This window comes from Chrysochloris asiatica, unplaced genomic scaffold, assembly GCF_000296735.1.
Source record: "Chrysochloris asiatica unplaced genomic scaffold, ChrAsi1.0 scaffold00076, whole genome shotgun sequence".
Lineage (NCBI taxonomy): Eukaryota > Metazoa > Chordata > Mammalia > Afrosoricida > Chrysochloridae > Chrysochloris > Chrysochloris asiatica.
Window position 1 is genome coordinate 9,139,113 of NW_006408594.1, and position 10,361 is coordinate 9,149,473.

Below are 10,361 nucleotides of genomic sequence, written 5' to 3' on the forward strand. Positions count from 1 at the left end.
CCATGAACCACAGCCTCCTCTGCTTGCAACCAGAAGAACTAGATGGTGACTAACTACTACTATGTTCTAATCTGGAACATAATAGATGGATCCTGTTAGAAAAGAAGAATTTCAAATTCTTGAAAATCCCAGCCTTTTAATGGACCCGCTGAGAATGGTGGAATCCCCAAGATTGATGCTCTTTAAACCTTGAAACAAAAATATCTCCTGAAGTCACTGTTTAACCAAACAGCAGCTTAGATCAAAAGGTAAAGAATTCCAATCTTAAACACTTAAAAAAAAACACCAAAAACAAATTATCTAGACAAGTTCTGGTATGGGGCTATAGAATAAACACTCTACTACTAACCTCAAGGTTTGTAGTTCAAACCCACTAGCTGCTCCTTGGAAACTCTATACAGGGTTATTATGAGTCAGAACCAACTTGAGGGCACTTAGCAACAACAACAACATTTGAAACTAAATGGTCAACAGTTATACATAAGCAGGGGTGGGGAACATTTTTTTCTGCCAAAGGCCATTTGGATATGGCCTTGAAATGATGATATAATTTTGTATGGCCTTGAAATGATATTATATTATAGCATCATTTCAAAGCCATACAAAATTAACAACTTAAAAATTAGCCTGCAGGGGAGGCAGGGTTTGATGGTGGATACGGTAGCGGTGCAGTGAAGATCTCTGTCAGCAATACCACAGAATACCAGATGAAGCAGGTTCAGGGCAGAGCTCCAAAACTCTGAACCACATATCTAGGAATACTTTAAAAGTTTGAAGGCTTATAGCTAGTGGACCTTGTAAAGGAAGTAAGAAATCTCGTACTTTAAAATCTGCCAGTCTCAGGGAGCAAGCAGATCCACCACGGAATCACACCACAGGTACCTAGGAGCAAAGGTGGACAAAATACTTTGTTGGTTTTGCTTTGTTCTGATTTTTTTTTTTTTTTTGGGGGGGGGTATCTGTTCATTGGCTCCCTACTACTGTGGGGTTCTTCTGTCATGCATGCTCACAGATACTCTCAGCATTTAAAGAAACAGGCAGCTCAACAGCCAGCCCTGAACTGTTTATTACTAGGGCAAAGCCAGAACAAGGGGTGTGGAGAGGGAGAGATAATTTAAAAACAAAACAGGTCAAAAATTAAATCCTGAGGTACAGCATAACAACCAACAGTGGCATCTTAAAATTTATTAGGAGGCCTTGAAGGCAAGAAGCTGAAAGAAGATATTAAAATCATACTCATATTAGGTTACAGATTTTTTTTGTCTTCTCTCCCTCTTCTCCCTTTCCTGTGATTGTAGACTACAGTATCCAATCTAATTTTTGTTGTTGTTGTTATTTGGTAGGGGGTTTCTTTCTCTTTTTTCTTTTTTTTTTTGTTACTCTTTGGTTGTTTTGTGTTCCCCCTTTACTTTTGGAGAGCTCTTTCTCTATATATATTACCCAAGAAGAGACAGCAATTGCTGCCATATAGTCAAGCTACATTCACATCCTATGAAACTCCACAATCCAGTCAAGAACCAATACCAACTGCCATACACCAAAGTGGTAGACAACACCTGTGAAAGTTACTCTGAGTTGAGCAATAAGAAGAGTGAAAACAGAATCCCACATCCTGATCACATCTACCTGGAGGCAATCAGAAAGCACAAAAAATAACAAATCATACACTCAATTAAGTATTAAGGCCACAGATAAACACTAAACATGTCCAAGAAGCAAAAGCAGATGATCATATCAGCACATGTCCAGAAACAAGATAAAATGTCTGAGACAAATGGCCTATAGGTAGACCTGGACTACATTCTGGAAGGAGGGCAGGCTTTGGAAATCCCTGAGAAGGAATTCAGAAAAATGATTATAAAATGTTTCAAAACACTTACAATGGAGTTGAGTAAAATAAGGAAGAAGTCAGGAAAGTGCTACAGGAACAATCAAATAAGATAGATACAGCATTGGAAACAATTCAAAACCTACAGAAAGAGGTCCAAACTATCAATAATAGAATATCAGAAATAGACAATACACTGAAAAGGAAAAGGAGTAAAGTAGAAGATATGGGAGGCAGAACTAGTGAGCTGGAAGACAAATCTCTCAATATCACTAAGATAGAAAAGCAAGCAGAAAAAAGGATTTTAAAAAATCTGAAGAAGGTCTAAGATTCACGTTGGATTCCATGAAGAGGAATAACTTAAGAATTATCGACATTACAGAACAAGAAGAATCACACAAGTCCACAGAGGATATAGTTGAAGAACTGCTGGAAGAAAATTTCTCTAACATTCTGAAAAGTGAAAAGATAAACATTCAAGAAGTTCAAGGAGCCCCAGGAAGGATAGACTCCAAAAGAAAAAGACATATCATCATCAAGCTCTCCAAAATCAAAGATAAAGAGACAATCCTGAAAGCAGCTAGGGAAAAGAGAAGCATTACATACAAAGGCAAGCAAGTCAGATTAAGTTCGGATCTCCCAGCAGAAACCATGCAGGCAAGAAGGCATGGGGGAACTTTCTCCCCAGTAGTGCCCTGCCCGAGGTTTCCCAGGCTAGGCTGGGAGGCCCAGATGGGAGAACCCCAGGCCGGGCCCCAGTGGATGAAGAAAGCAACTGGATGGGCAGTGAGGTGAGCAGTGAAGAAGACACTGGTGGCAGTGAGGGGGCTGGAGGAGACAAGGGTCTGGATGCAGAGGGTGTCTGGAGCCCAGACATCGAACAGAGTTTCCAGGAGACCCTAGCCATCTACCCACCCTGTGGCTGGCAGAAGGTCCTCCTCTCTGATGAAGGCAAGATGTGTGGTCGGAATAAGCTGATTGCCCACTATATCAATCTAAGAACAGGAATGACCCAAACTCACAAACAGTCTCTAGTCACATCCAGGTTTTGACCCGAAGGAAATCTAGGGAAATCCAGTCCAAACTTAAAGATCAGGTTTCCAAGGACAAAGCTTTCCAGACAGCGGTCACCATGTCCTCAGCCCAGCTCATCTCAGCACCTTCCCTGCAAGCCAAACTGGGTCCTACCAGTCCTCAGGCCTCTGAGATTTTCCAGTTTTAGTCAGGGGTCCCTGGGACCCCTTCAAATGTTCCAGATGTGAAGCTATTCTCACAGACTCCATTCTCCTTGTTTCTGACTCCCCCATCTACTGATCTCCCAGGGTACGAGCCCCCACAAGCCTTCTCACCCCTGGCCCTGCCCCCACCTGCCCCATCACCCCCAGCTTGGCAGACTCGGGCCCTGGGTACCACCTGATTGCAGCTGGTGGGGTTCTTGGCCTTTGTAAGACAACCGGATGCTGTTGACTCTTACCAGAGGCACCTATTTGTGCACATCAGCCAGCACTGCCCCATTCCCAGAGCTCCTCCAGTTGACAGCGTGGATGACTGGCAGATCTACGACAAATTCCCAGAGAAAAAGGGTGGTCTGCAGGAACTGTATGATCATGCCCCCACCCTACCCCCATGCCTTTTTCCTGGTCAAGTTCTGACCTGGTCAAGTTCTAGACCTGAACTGGGGCCTGAGTGGTGAGGAGGTAAGGGCTGGTGGCAGCAGCAGTGGAAGCTTCTATGGAGTGAGCAGCCAATATGAGAGCCTGGAACACAGGACCCTGACCGGTTCCTCTAAGGTCTGCTCCTTTGGCAAGCAGGTAGTGGAGAAGGTCAAGATGGAGTATGTGTAGCTGGAGGATGGGTACTTCGTGTACTGCCGGTTGCACTCACCCATGTCTGAGTACCTGATGAACTTCTTGCATAAGCTGCAGCAACTACCCGAGTGGTATATGATGAACAGCATCCTGGAGAACTTCACCATCCTCCAGGTGGTGACAAGTAGAGACACTCAAGATCTGCTGCTGTGCACTGCCTACGTTTTTGCTGTGTCTACGAATGAGCATGGGGCTCAGCACCACATTTACCATCTGGTCAGGGACTGACTTGTCCCGAGAAGAGCCCTACCTCTTGCTTTCCCCATGCTCTTCATTTGGGGATGTAGCTGTGATGAAAGGGGGTTGGCTGCAATGCCCTAAGTTAATGGGAGTGCTCTTGAAGTTAGAGGGGATCCCCAAACCTGGGACCTTATTTTCTGCTCTTTGTCTTGATAGAATGGGCTGGGATTGATAGGAAAAGACAGATTTTTGGGATCTCACCAGAGGGTCATGCCACAGTATTAGGGATTAGTTACTCCAAAATTAGTTTAGGGACAGGAGTGAGTGAACCTTCCTCAACCTCTTTGCAGGGACTCCAATTCCAAAATGGAGGGTCCTAGCTACTCTGTCACATGGAGTCACTGAGAGTTAAAAATCTACTCAAGGGCACCTACCAACAACCGCAACAATTAACTCAAACAAGTTCTGCTGCCCCTATCCTCCTACCACCCCACATATTGCAAATCAAAGGTTAACCCTTTATGTGCAGGAGGGTTAATTTTATTGTTTTAATATAACAAGCTACTTATAAATGGGTGTTAGGGTCTTAACTTTATCTCAACTGGGCAAGGGTTGAGGTGAAGCTTTCTAATCTTACCAGCATCCCCTTTTCCAACCACCCCTTGGAGAAACGGACTAGGCTGTTTCAGGTCCCCTCCCATCCAAAAGTGTGTTCGTTGCGTTTTGATAGAATATAAAGCTATTTTACCAAAAAAAAAAAAGAAGGCATAGGGAGACATATATAAAAACCCTGAAAGAAAAAACTGCCAACCAAGAATCCTTTATCCAGCAAAGCTATCAATCAAATATGACAGTGTAATCAAAACATTCCAGGATAAACAGAAGTTAAGGGATTTTGCCAAAGCCAACACTGTGCTACAAAACATCCTAAAGGGAGTTCTGTGGACTGACAACCAACAAGAACAGACAACAACAAGAGATTGGCATACGTGGCAGCACATCCCAGAACTAAATTGATTGATGGAAGAGTCGAGAACATAATAAAACTATAAGAACAAACTCAGAGAATCTGGGAGGTCATTCTATGATCAAAACAATTACAATGTGAAAGAAGGTAAACAGGAACAGATATCCAAATGGTGAGAAGGTCAGGAAGATTATAGGATAAAATAGACTGCACTAAATGGAAAGAAAAGTTAATGGAATATAAGGTAACCTTCAAAGAAAATTAACACATCACAACATACTAAGAAAATGAAAATCCAAGAAGAACAATAAAACATAAAAAAAGAAAGAACACAAAAATCGTGAACTCAGCACAGGAAGACATGAAGAACAAAGAAAGCAGCAACACCATACACACACACAAAAACATAATGGCAGCAATTAATCCATACCTATTGATAATTACACTGAATGTAAATGGGTTAAATACACCAGTTAAGAGATGGAAGATGGCAGAATGGATAAGAAAACAAGATCCTTCAATATGCTGTCTGCAAGAGACACATCTTACACACAAAGGCAAAAACAGTTTAAAAGTCAAAGGATGGAGAAAAATATACAAATCTAATTTTAATAAAAAATAAACAGGAGTGGCAGTACTAATCTCTGATAAAATAAACTTCAAGGCAAAAACCAGCATAATAGATAAAAATGGACATTATCTCATGATTAAAGGGACAATTTAACAAGATGATATAACCATGATAAATATCTATACTTCCAATGAAAGAGCTCTAAAATGTATAAAGCAAACTCTAATAGATTTGAAGAAAGAAATAGATGAATCTACAATAATAATGGGTGATTTTAATACACCGCTTGATTCAGTAGTGAGTAATCATTAGTATGACTAAATGTGACTGTCACAACTACTGTAAAGGTAGAAGTTTTGTAACATAAAGTGGGCAGTAGTTAATTTTACATTCCAGGAACAGAGGACCTTAGGACCATCAAGGGAGACGAGCATGAACAGAATGTGGGACCCTGCCCAGAGAAGCAGCAACATCAGTGATGGAGTCAGAGATGATGACATGAAGAGATAAAGCAGCTGAGGACTCTAGGCTCATGGAAAGAGAAAAGCTATGTGCTAGCTGCTGGAAGCAGTCTTAAAGAATGTGCCCTTTGGCTGTTTAAATGATTATATATATCTGAGTGTTTTTGTGGATATTAAAAAAGGGGGGGGGGAATAGAAGCAAATATCGTTAACTAATGATGCATGGAAGGGATCGTAATCATTGCAATGAAACAAAATACGATAGGATGAGTGTTAAACTGATGTTCTTCCATGTAAACTACCACTCAATTCACAATAAAAGCTTAAAAATAAAAAAATAAAACCCTACCAGCTGCCACCCATCACCCAATTCCAAAACCACTTCCAAATTTTCAGTATCTGCTTGAGCCACATCCTACTCTTCCAGTACTCAATTCTATCTTAGTTCTCTGTGATTCTTGTTGTTATTAGGTGACACCAAGTCAGTTCCAACTTACAGAAACACTATGTACAACAGGTGTCATCCCTACAATCACTGCTACATTTGAAGAGATTGTTGCAGCCACTGCATCAATGCATCTCCTTCAGAACTTTCCATTTTTTTGCTCACCATCTACTTTACCAAGCATCCTGTCCTTCTCCAGGGACTGCTCCCTCCTGATAAAATGTTCAAAGTAAATAAGAACAAGTCTCCCTATCCCTGATTCTAAGGAGCATTCTGACTATACTTTATGTATGACAGATTTGTTCATTCTTCTAGCAGTCCAACGTATATTTCATAGTCTTTGTCAACACCATAATTCAAATACATCAATTCTTCTTTGCTCTTTCTTATTCATTGTCCAGTTTTGCATGAATATAAGGTGACTGGAAATGTCATGACTTGGGTCAGGCACACCTTAGTCTTCAAAGTAACATTTTTGGTTTTTAACACGTTAAAGAGGTCTTTTGCTGAAGATTTGCCCAAGGCAATACATTGTTTGATTTCTTGACAGCAGCTTCCAGGGACATTGACTATGGATCTGAGTAAAATTAAAACTGTGACAATTTATATATTTTCTGTGTTTATCATGATGTTGGAGTCCTGGAGGGTTCTGTAGGTTATTCACTGAACTGAAGAATATTTTTGAACTATAAGGTTAGTGGTTCAAACTCACCAACCACTCCTTAGAAACCCTATACAGAGTCATTGTGAGTTGGAACTAACTCGATGACACGTAACAACAACAACAATCATGATTTTACTTATTGATCTAATTGTGAGAATGTTTGTTTTCTTAACAAAAACAAAATGTAGTGTACAATCCATCCTGAAGACTGTAGTCTCAGCTTCATCACTATGTGTTTCAAGTTATCTTCACTTTCAGAAAATAAGATTGAGTTATTTGAATAAGATAGCTTATTAATAACTCTTCCTTCAATCCTGATGCCCTTTTTTCATACACCAGCTTCCTTGATTATTATCTCAGATTGAATAAGTAAGGTGAGGCCTTCTGGTTTGGAGGCAGAAGAAGCAGAGACAGGCAACGGAGGCTCCTCAGCGGAGGTGCAAATAAACAAGGAGAAGGCACTTTGCTGGAACAGTTTCAGAACTTTAAATCTAATACAAAGTGGGCGAATGAGTTTTTAGCACCTAGCAGTGGAGAAATCTAACTGTGGCAGGAATAAACAGTGATTTTGAAATCAATCTGGATGCTCCCTGTGGCCCACAGCCTGGGTGGAGACCAGAGGGCAGGGCCACAACCAGACTGATACAGAGCGAAAGTCATGGATCAACTTGTGGAAAAAGAGGTATAATGACTTTTTAAACTTTTCTTTCCTCCTCTCCCCTATCGCACCCTTTCTGTCCAGCCCGGGCATCTTCAGTTGGGTGGGTGCTCACCTGTAAAAGGGTCCAGCGTTGCACCAACTTGGTAAAATTTTTCCTACAGTGCCAAGAGGAAATTCTGGAAAGGCCTAGCAATCCCACAAGCTAATCCTTTGGCTGCTTCTTATGACGTCTGACTCTGGGACTTAGCCCTAAAGTTGACCCTCTTACTTGGGCAGGAGACATTATTCCTGAATTACCTAACAAGACCTAGCAGGTCTGAGCATACAGCCAATCTGTATTTGCACCTTGTAAAATCCCAAAATAAAAGGAAAGAGCCAACACCACCTACTATATATATACAAGGATGTGGTCATTTTGAGAATTATGCTGTGCATATGCAGATACCTAACTGACCTCCATAAATAAAAATTGTGAACAAACTTCCATTCATTTCTCAATATCTATCTGTGCACCTCCATGGCAGTGACTAGAGGGTGGCTGAGAAAGTGTGGACACCTCACCTACTGCTCAAGGTTTCTACTCTGCATGCACATTGACCTGCACAGCAAAGGCTACTGGACAGTCTGCTATAGTTTTGTTTTTGTTTTTATGGGCTGGGTTTTTGTCTCTGCTTTTATATTGTTCCTGTTTTTGGTCTCACTTTTTTCCTGGGGGTGGGAGATTTCTCTCCCTATGTTACCCAAGAAGAGATGGCAATCATGACCATATAGCCAAGTTACAAGCATACCCCATAATATCCCACCATACGGAAATAGATATTCAACACCAGCTAAGATAGCTAGCAGCTGAATAATAAGAGACTTGAAAGGGGAAGCCTACCTCCACATCACATCCACCAGGAGACACTCAGTAAGCTTAACAATAGAGCAACATACATTAATTTAGTCATTGGAAACACATCTAACATTTGAAAATGTCCAAGAGAAAATAACAAAAGATCTCAGCACATGTGCAGAAACAGAAAAGAGTAACTGAGACAAATGAGCTGGAGGCAGGCATGGACATCCAATTAGAAGAAGAGCAGGCTTTAGATCTGCCTGAGAAGGAATTCAGAAGAATTATTTGGAGACAAATCCAAATACTTCACAGAGGGGTGGAGAAAAATAAAGAAGAAGTCAGGAAAGTGCTACAGGAGCAAGCAAGCAAAATAGATATAGCATTGGAAACAATTCAAAACTTGCGAAAAGAGGTCTAGATGATTAATAATAAAATATAAGAAATGGACAGTACACTGAAAGAGTAAAGGAGTATAACTGAAGAGATGGAAGCCAGAGCCAATGAGCTGGAAGACAAATCTCTCAACACAGCTAAGATAGAAGAGCAAACAGAAAAAATGGATTAAAATAATCTGAAGAGAATTTAAGATTCATGTCGGATATCATGAAGCGGAAAAACAAGAATTATTGGCATTCTGAATCAGGAAGAATCTCAGAAGTCCACAAAGGAGATAGTTGAGGATCTTCTGGAAGAAAATTTCCCTAACATCTTGAAGGATGAGAAGATAAACATTCAAGAAGCTGAATGAACTCCAGGAAGGATAGACCCCAAAAGAAAAATCACCAAGACATATCATAATCAAGCTCTCCAGAATCAAAGACAAGGGGAGAATCCTAAAAACAGCCAGGGAAAAGAGAAGTGTTCTTTACAAAGGCAAGCAAATCAGATTCAGCTCTGCCTCTCATCAGAAACCATGCTGGCAAGAAGGCAATGGGGCGACATATATATAAAACCCTAAAAGTAAAAGAAAAAAAAAACAAAAACTGCCAACAAAGAATCATCTACCCAGCAAAGCTGTCAATCAAATATAATGGTACAATGAAAACATTCCAGGATGAACAGATGCCAAGAGATTTTGTCAAAGACAACCCTACCTTCAAAATATCCTAAAGGGAGTTCTTTGGACTGAAAACCAAAAAGAAGAGACAACAACCAGAGACTGACAAATGTGGCAAAACCACCTGGAACTCAGTCAACAGATAGCAGAGTCCAGAGCAGAACAAAATTACAACAATGAATTCAGAGGACCTGGGAGGTCAATAAAAAAGCAAAATAATAACAATGTCAAAGAAGGGGAAAATACAGGAAAATTCAGGTGGTGAGGAGGCAGATAGATTGCAGGATTCAATAGACAGTCTTAAATGGATGGAAAAGTTAGCAGACTATAGGGTCTCTAAAACAGTTAATACTTCACAACATGAAATGAAAATGAAGATCCAAGTAGAACATGAGTCATTAAAACTAAGAAGAAACAGACAAGAAATAGTCCAAAAAACATGAACTCAGCACAAGAAGTCATGCAGAACAAAGGAATGAGCAGCACCACAAAAAGTCTAACATAATGACAGCAATTAATTCATTTGTTGTTGTTGTTAAGTGCCATCGAGTCGGTTCCGACCCATAGCGACCCTGAACAGGGTTTCCGAAGCTGTAAATCTTTACGGGAGCAGAAAGCCTCATCTTTTTCCCACAGAGCAGCTGGTAGTTTCTAACTGCTGACCTTGAGGTTCACAGCCCGATTCGTAACCAGTACTCTACCTATCGATAATTACACTAAATGTCAATAAATTAAATGCACCAGTGAAGAGAATAGAGAGTGGCAGAATGGATAAGAGAACAAGACCCTTCAATATGCTGCCTGCAAGATGACGTAACCGT

At 40.8% G+C, this 10,361-nt stretch overlaps 1 pseudogene; it reads left to right on the forward strand.

Annotated features, from left to right (window-relative positions):
- Window positions 1–2,560: 2,560 nt before the first annotated feature.
- LOC102812667 lies at window positions 2,561–3,924 on the forward strand (annotated as a pseudogene).
- Window positions 3,925–10,361: the final 6,437 nt, after the last annotated feature.